Source organism: Sorex araneus, chromosome 5 (assembly GCF_027595985.1).
Source record: "Sorex araneus isolate mSorAra2 chromosome 5, mSorAra2.pri, whole genome shotgun sequence".
Classification (NCBI taxonomy): Eukaryota; Metazoa; Chordata; class Mammalia; order Eulipotyphla; family Soricidae; genus Sorex; species Sorex araneus.
This window is the reverse complement of record NC_073306.1, coordinates 155,182,410-155,191,575: the sequence shown is the minus strand read 5'-3', so window position 1 is coordinate 155,191,575 and position 9,166 is coordinate 155,182,410. Positions and strand designations below refer to the sequence as shown.

Below are 9,166 nucleotides of genomic sequence, written 5' to 3'. Positions count from 1 at the left end.
AGTAAGTTTTAAGTGACCTGCTTCAGGGAAATCATCCCTGTGAAGACCTACTAGAAAATTATCTTGCAAATTTTGGCTTGCTGTTGAGAATTATTTTCCCTTTGGGGCATAACATATCTTGTTATAATAAAGAATGTGTTATGAATTTTTAGTGGAACACTTTTCATATTTTCTCGAGTGGAACATTTTTTAAAAAATTGTAATGTTCATAGCGATAAAGGAAGTAGATCAATAGACTTTTTCTCCAAGGAGAGCAAAGATTTTATAATATGAGAAAATGAATTTACTCACATACAGCTAGTAAGAGTAAAGATATAATCAGCTTTTATTTCTCATTGCTTGAATGGGAAATCTGATATGTAAAGGGAAAAATTAACTAAACATTTCTGATGTTGGCTTCTATCCAATGGTCTCAAAGAACTTGACAACACTCTTCAGATGAAAGTCCATTTTCTCATTCTTATTTGGGACAACTGACTGTGTGGTCTTCGTTATGTTAGAATTATCTACTGCCACACTAAAAGGTACAGTAAGTGAATATGTTAGGGGAAAGAAATTAGAAAGGCATTTCAGATTGACAGAATGTAATTACTTATTTGATATTTACCCAGGACATTTGCTGTTGAAACATTCAGTTGGTGCAAAAGATCTTTAATTACTCAAAGCATCTAGTTTGTGGTTTCACATCTCAGTGGAAAGAAAGCAATTCCTCCAATAAGGCATTGTAAACACCATGCAGTTCTGAAGCATTCTTTCTGATCAAAGGAAACCAGGGTTACTTCTTATTAGAGAGGTCCACTGCAAACAAGCTCAGTTATTTCTCAGGGCAGAAGTCTCCAAATATTTTGTGAAGAGGAGCTAATTTTCTTTTCTTGGTGGTGCAGTGTAATAATGTCAGAACAATGGCCTTAAACAAGACAGAGATTGGTGAAAAGCATAACTCAACTACTTGTTACTTTTAACCTTTGGGCAGATTATTTAATTTCCTTAAGTCTAATGCCCCATGTGAGAAATATCACCTATATCCATGAGTAATTAGAGGTGCTAAATAAGCAAACCCATGTAAATCAAGTCCAGCGCTTGTCACAGAATCAGCACTCCACATATATGAACTCCTATCTGACCAATTATGATAGTTTGTGAAAACTAGGTTTCAAATGTCATATTGAAAGGTGACCCAAGGTTAGACAGTGCAGATGACTGTGCTTCCTATTGGGTAAGTTGGAGAGAAATAAATGTAGGTGTGTAGGGGGTGTGTGTTTGGACCAGTTTGTTACTTTAAGAATTCTGTTGCAAGGCAAAGAATAATCACTGGGGATTATTGGAGAAAATTTTCTTCCCAATTAATTGTCTTACCAAGTGAAAAGTCTAATGATATATTTTCTGCTAACTTTCTAAATATATGTGGAATGAACACATGCACAATATTTTTAGACTTAGTAGAGCAGTCCAACCATGAACACTGTTTTAAGACCCAGGAAGAGGAGATGAATCCATTCCTGTAAATGAAAAAATACATACTTATTAATTTCTTGCTTTAGGCCAGATGTTGTACTAGGAACTGACCAACAGAAACTTATGGTATGCTTAGTATTATAGAGTCTGGCGTGATCTTTCTAACCTTTACTAACTGGCTCAAGTAGTTACTCATTAACTATTTTTCCAAGTCAGATGGAATATGAGTATGTCTGATAAATCTCTGAACTTCTCTGTCTAGAAACACCTGTCTTAGTCATTTTTATGGGACAACATGATGCAAATAAACTTTAAAAATCATTCAGGATTTTAGGTAAGTTACATATTCAGATCTGACAATTTATTAATGGATTTTGAATCTCCTAGGTATATATTTTTCTGTTTTCCAATTACTTAATTTTTTTCATATATCTTTGACTTTGTATGTCAAACTCTCTCACTTTGCAGTTACTGTTTGGCAAATATTGATCTATATTTATTAAACTGTCTTACGTAAATATAATTTATCCTTGTTTGGGCAGGGGGAAAATAGAGAACATGACCATAGAAGTTGTCTTGGGGCCAGAGTGATGATACAGTGGGTATGGCATTTGCCATGCACATGACCAAACCAGCTTTGACCCCCAGTATCCTATATGGTCCCAGGAGCACTGACAGAAGTGATTCAAATTTTCTTGAACTTTGCTGGGAGTGGTCCAAAACACTCCACCTCCCCGCCAAAAAAGAGTTTTCTAATCACAACCAGGTTTTGAGAGCAGTACATATCTCTACCTTGGCTAGATTACAGGCTTGATAACTAGAAATCAACAAGGAATCAACAAATTAAATGACTAGAACTCCCAGTATCTCCTTGGATCAGAAAGCATCAGGAATATTTTTGTAAGCTATGCGGTGTGAGTTTTATGTGTAGTTCAGGGCTGCATCCAGCAGTGCTCAGGACTTACTCTTAGTTCTGTAGTCAGGGATCATTCCTGGCCGTGGACCATATGGAGTGCCAGGAATGGAGCCCACTTGGCCTCATTCAAGGCAAACACTCTATCAGCTATACTATCACTCCAGGTGCACTTTGCATTGTTTTGTGTCTTTCCTGCATCAGTTTTCTTGCACTGACAGTGGTCTCACAACTAAGACTGGTATGTCCATCTCCTCTCCTAATCTACAAGAGCAATTTTTCAAGAAAAACTTCTTTCCTATTCCTTTACATGATCCTTAAAAGCATTTGATAGCATACATTTGGGCGAAGTTGCTTCCTTCTCTAATTGCATTTTCTCTGCGTAGCTTTGCTCTGTGTAGTTCTCTGTGTATTTTCTCTGGGTAGTTTTGCCCAGCACCATGGATGGGTGCTGGGAGCTGTTTTTCTGATGGACGCCCCAGCCCTGGCGATCTCAAGTCCAGTAGTGGATTCGAGGTGGATGGGGACCCAGGAGTTGCAGGACTTTCCTGGATCCCAGACGGCAGGAGCCACAGTAGACCAGAGGGACTAGACCAGCCTCACTTTCTTTGTGCCATAGAGAAGAGTCCAGGACTAGGGAACAAACGTACCCACAGTGGAGGGTCTGAATCCCAGTATCCCCTGGAAACCCAGAAAATGTCAGAGGATTACAGACAAGTGAGGGTAGCCACAGAAGTCTAGGCAAGTAGGGAAAGAGTGAGGACTCTACCTGGAACAATGCTGGGTATGTGGGGAGGGGTGTGTGTGTGTGCAAATATAAAGGGAAACTAAAGATTGAAGTAAAAGGCCTCAATGGTTAGGGCCTGAGCCCATCAGGGAAACCATGGGGAACCTTGGAGCACCTGGTGGGGTTTTATATACATATAAAACTTTATTTATATATAATATAATATAATACAATATAATACAATATATTATATATTACATTTATAATAAAGATAATATATATTAATATAAAGTTTTATATATATACATGTATATACATCCTGGCATATTCAAGATGCCAAAAACAGTAACAACAATGGGCCTCATTTGCCTGACACCGAAATAGCCCCCAATACGGCAGCATTAAGAAGGATGAGCAAGGAGAGGCTGAAAAAAATTTCAGGGATGATCTAGACTGCCAAAATGAAGAAAGACTAAAATGACTGTCTGTACTTTCAACGCATGTATGCTGGCATCGGAAGCATCCATCGAGGACCTGATGGTACAAGCGCAAAAGATCAAGTACAACATCATTGGTCTGACAGAAAAAAGAAGGCATCAATCACATCATGCCATTTTTGACACTGGAGAAGAACTGTTCCTCAGACATGCGACAACAGAGGCATCGGTGGCATAAGTGTCCTTGTCGACACAATCTTGGCCATAAGCATTGATTCATTCGAATGCCTAACAACCCAAATTGGACGATTATGCTTGAATAGATGTGGCTCACTACCGGCAGTTTTTATCTTCGTCCTCTATGCACCAACATCCAAATACAATGAAGAAATTGAGGAGTTCTACATGGAGCTGAAGAAGTTCTATAAAGAAGACCACACCTTCTACAAGACCATTATTGGTGATTTTAATGCCAAGATAGGACCGAGAAGGTCACCTGAAGAACTCCACTTTGGTACCCATGGCCTAGAGTGGAACAATCAGGGTGAGAGACTGTCTGAGTTCATTATGTCGACCAAGACCATTCATGGTAACTCACAGTTCCAGAAGGCCGAATCTAAACGTTGAACATGGGAGACTATTGGTGGACAATTCCACAATGAAATTCACCACGTCATATTCAATCAAAGGTTTTCCATGACTGATGTCTCTGTTGTCCCAAAATTCCAAACAGGATCGGACCACCTTCTCCTTTGTGCAAAATTCTACTTCACAGAGCGGGGAGAAAGGCCTGCAAAGTTTAAGAAGAGAACTCCCAGAATGACCACCAACTGGGAGCTCTTTGGCACTATTGTGGCAATGTGGGAAGATGCTATCATTGACATCGATGAGGAATATGATCAACTGTCTCAGCACCTCTGTGACTGCACGAAGAATGCTGAGAGTGGGAAAGCCACAAATAGATGCCTGTCCTCGGAAACTCTCAAGCTCATTTGGCAACGTGGTTTGGCAGGAACCTCAAGCAACTACAAGCTAACGTCTGAGCTTGCAAAGCTGTGCAGAGAAGTGATAAAGGAAGACCACAAAGAGAGAAGAGGAGCAGTCTTGGTTGATATGGCAAAAGCCAGGGAAAGCATTAGCAATGCTCCCCTGTCCTTTGCCAACTACAAGACCAAGATAACTGCCCTCCTATGTCCTGATGGATCTATCACATCTTCCAGAAGGTCAATGGAGAGGATTATTCATGACTTCTACTCAGATCTCTTTGATAGCCATGTCCGCCTTGCCACATATAAATTCTGCAGGATGGATGCATCATTCCCAACGTCCTCCCTTCTGAAATCCGACATGTCATTTTGTCGGTAAAGACACATATATCACCTGGTCCAGAGAAGGTCAGACTCAAATACCTGAAGAATCTGCCGCCAGTACTCATCAATACACTGGCTCAGCTCTTCACATGCTACCTGTCTGAATGCAAGATTCCATCCCAGTGGAAAACCAGCAGGACTGTTGTGTTGTACAAAAAGGGAGACATCCACGACATTGTCAACTATCGCCCAATCTTGCCGTTGTCTGTCATCTACAAGTTGTTTACTTGAGTCATCTGGAATAGAATAGGCAGAACACTAGATGAAGGACAACCATGCAAGCAAGCCAGGTTCCAAAAAGGATTCAGCATGATCAAACACAGTGATCTGACCAAGCTCATTGAAGTTTCATGAGAGTTCAAGATGCTGCTCTGTCTAAGGTTCATAGATTTAAAGAAGGCCTTTGATTCCATTGAGACTGAAGCAGTCACTGAAGCCCTAGTCTTAAAGGACATTCAAACTCAGTACATCAAGATCCTCCATGAGCTGTGTTACGGATTCACCACCAGGATCTCACCATTGTACAAGGAAGTGATTATTGACATAAAGAGAGGGGTTCGGCAGGGTGATATCATTTCACGGAAACTCTTCAGTGCCACCCTTGAGAACATCATGCAATGACTGGAATGGGAAGGAATGGGAGTGAAGATAGACAATCGGCAACTATACCACCTCTGCTTCACTGATGACATTATTCTCATAAAACCAAACATTAGCCAAGCAGCACAAATGCTGTCCGACTTCGACTGCAAGTGTGGAAAGGTGGGACTGCAGGTGAATCTCACCAAAACAATGTTCATGAAAAATGAACTAGTCCCTGAAATTACATTTGTTCTCAACAGAATTATCATCTCTGCATGCAACAGCTATGTATACCTGCGTCAAGAACTCCACATGAGGAATGACTGGACTCCAGAACTGCGCAGGAGGAAGAGAGCAACGTGGAATGCCTTCAAGAGTGTCAAAGAAGTGGTTAAGAGGATAAAGAACCTCGGACTCCGGGCACATATTTTCAAATCTACCATTCTTCCTGCACTAACATAAGCCTCAGAGACCTGGGCCCTATGAAAACAGGATGAGAATGCTATTTGGGTCTCCCAAGATGGAATCGAAAGAGCTATGCTTGGAGTATCACATTTGACTCAAGTGAGAGAAGGAATCCAGAGTTCTGATCTCCTTCGATGGTCAAGATTCAGAAACACTTTCTTGTTTGCCAAGTCATCAAAAATCAGATGGGCCAGACACGTAATTCAATTCCAGAGACGACAGTTGGACTAGAGCTGTTACTGACTGATTCCACAGGACATCAAAAGACTGCATGGCCGCCCACCAACAAGATGGTCAGACATCTTCATCAAAACCGTGAATTAAAGGTTTGAGGTTCTTCCTGTTCCCAGAGCGAGGAGATATCATTGGGCTACACTAACATGTGACAGGGACGAATGGAGACATTACTGGCACCCGCTGGAACAAATCGAAGATCAATGGGATGACAAGTGATACAAGTGATATATACCCTCAGCAGCTTGTAGGGCATTTGACTTCCACGCAACTGACCTGTGTTCGATTCCTCAGTCCCTCTTGGATAGCCCGGCAAGCTACCAAGAGTATCTCGTCTGTATGGCAGAGTCTGGCAAGCTACCTGTGTTGTATTTGATATGCCAAAAACAGTAACAACAAATCTCAAGATGGAAACATTACTGGTGCCCACTCGAGCAAACTGATGAACAACGGGGACAATAGTGGTATGACAGTTTTGCCATGTGGAGTTACAAATAGCTGGTAGAAAAAAAAAGTGCAAGCAAGAAAGATGTATTCTAGGGTGCATCTAGAAATTTTTCTTCTTTGCAGCACTAAGTTTTTCTGTCTTATTTTCAGATATTTGGGGTAGACAAATGAAAATATGTTCCTGTGTATGCATCCAATCCCAATTTCAGAGTAAAACATTTGGTACACCTAGATATCCCTTTGGGGCAAATTTCCACATGCATTGAATGATGCATAATCTTAGTGGGGCTCCAAGTTTACTGCTTCCATCTTCCTATGCTTTCTCAGTAGATTATAGAATTTATCAATTATTATTACTCTGAACACAGGACAGACAGTGCAGGGGTTAATGTATTTGTTTGCATGTTGATGACCCGGTTAGATCCCAATACAACATATGGTCTCCCGAGCACAAAATTAGTAGTAACTACTAACTTACACTGGGGTTAGATCAAGAAAATGAAATATATATGTATGTACGTATATATTAATAAGTAAACAGCCATGAATACATGGTATACCCCCCTGTATATCCAAGACATGGTAAGTCTTTGAAGGCTGGTGATGGCCCTTGGGTTCCTATAAGACTTCTATTGGGAATAAAGAACATTTCCCAGAGTGTATTTACTAAATGTAATTTCTATTGTTATTCTGATAATCAGAGAAGTTCTTGAAAATGTACTTAGTATAAAGTGTCTATTATTTCTGATATTTTCCAGTAGATTTTGCTACTTTACAGAGATCAAGGTCTGTGACAAATTATTATTTTACTTGCATTATATCTTCCTCTTTTATATAATTATTTTACTGAGTGTAGTTTGTGACCTTCTTAGCTTGTTTTTCATAGCTATATTTTTTGTTCTACTTGACATGTCTCTTCTTATTTGATGGTTCTGTTGACCCTGAAATTCTCATTGTACGTATAGTTCTGAGAATAACATTATCATTTGCTATTTTACCTTTTGTAATGTTTTTGTGTAGCAATACATGCATAAACTACTTAGTTAAAAATACCACACTGGGAAATTATGTAAATGCATGCAGACATGTATATACACATCTATTCAAATAGTAATTTTATGATAACAATATCTCTTCAAGTTTTTGGTTCACCTCATCTTCCAAATGAGGAAGATGAGTCAGAGAAGTTAGAAAAAGTTGGCCATCAACAACATGGGAAAATGTTCATTTTACCATTTGGTAGACTGGAGTGATGGCACAGGAGTGGGGTGTTTGCCTTGCACATGGCTGGCCTGGGTTTGATTCCTCTGTCCCTCTCAGAGAGCTCGGCAAGCTACTGAGAGTATCCCTCCTTCAAGGCACAGCCTGGCAAGCTACCCATGTGTATTCAATATGCCAAAAACAGTAACAACGAGTTTCACAAAGGAGAAGTTACTGGTGCCCACTCAAGCAAATCGATCAACAATGGGACGACAGTGACAGTGCTACAGTGCTTACCATTTGGTCCTGCTAGAGTTTTAGGCATTTTGATGATAACTACTAGGCAATTTAGCATGACAGTTTTCTCAGTGTCAATTGTTTTTAAAACAGTTTACCTTGTGAGTAACTTTAATCTATCTTGAAGATTTTTCTGTGACAGCTGCAATTGCCACAGAATGTTGTAAGAGTGAATTCTTTCTTGAATTAGTGATGACAAGCTCCATCTAAAAATAAAGCTCCGTGGTTGGAGACACCACTCAACACATCTTGCTCTCTTAGCACTGATGTTTGTGACTGTTGGTAACAGGTAGGACAATGTGGTCAATGACCACTGTCTGACATTCTAGAAACATGCTTAGAGGGCTCAGGAGTGCAGAAGCTCTGGGAAAGTTTTGGTAAAATTTCCCATGAGGAAAATTAAAAAAAGGAAAAGAGGACAGGCCTTGAGGTGGTTACTCCATAATTCACTTCAGATGAGAATTTCATTCATGGGTTGAACAAATATTTATTAAAGGTCTATGACATGCTGGGCCCTTTGTTATGGATGGAGCAGAGCAGACACACAAAGCCGCTGCTCTCACCTAATTGACTGGCTAGAAACGGGCAAGAAAACTTCACAGCCACCGGATGAGAGAGAACAGGATGGGGATAAGAGAAGAGAGATGTGTAAACCAGACTCTCAGGACAACCCAGGGGAGGTTGGTTTGGGTAGAATAAAGGGCATGGGCAAAGACCACGAGGGAGAGGAGAACCATTTAGCTTAAGAAGTTGAAATACATGGGGATGGCTAAAGTCTAGTGAGCAAATGAGTTTGCACCCTTTGTCTTCTGAAACATGAGGGAGAAGGATCATTTTCCCACCTGAAAAAGAGAATCTCAGCTTCCCACATTCATCAAGATTGGGGCATTTGTATTGTTTCAGTATCTCAACTGTTGTGCTAAGTGCAGCAATGAACATAAGAAAGAGCAAACTCATGCAATTTGCAGCAACATGCATGGGAATGGAGGATATCAAGCTCAGTGAAGTCAGCCAGAAAAAAGTGGTAGATACAGGATGA

General features: G+C 40.3%; 1 pseudogene; it reads left to right on the top strand.

Moving 5' to 3' along the window:
- The first annotated feature begins 3,572 nt into the window (after nt 1-3,572).
- On the top strand, nt 3,573-8,873 carry LOC129405026 (uncharacterized; annotated as a pseudogene).
- The last annotated feature ends 293 nt before the right edge of the window (nt 8,874-9,166 follow it).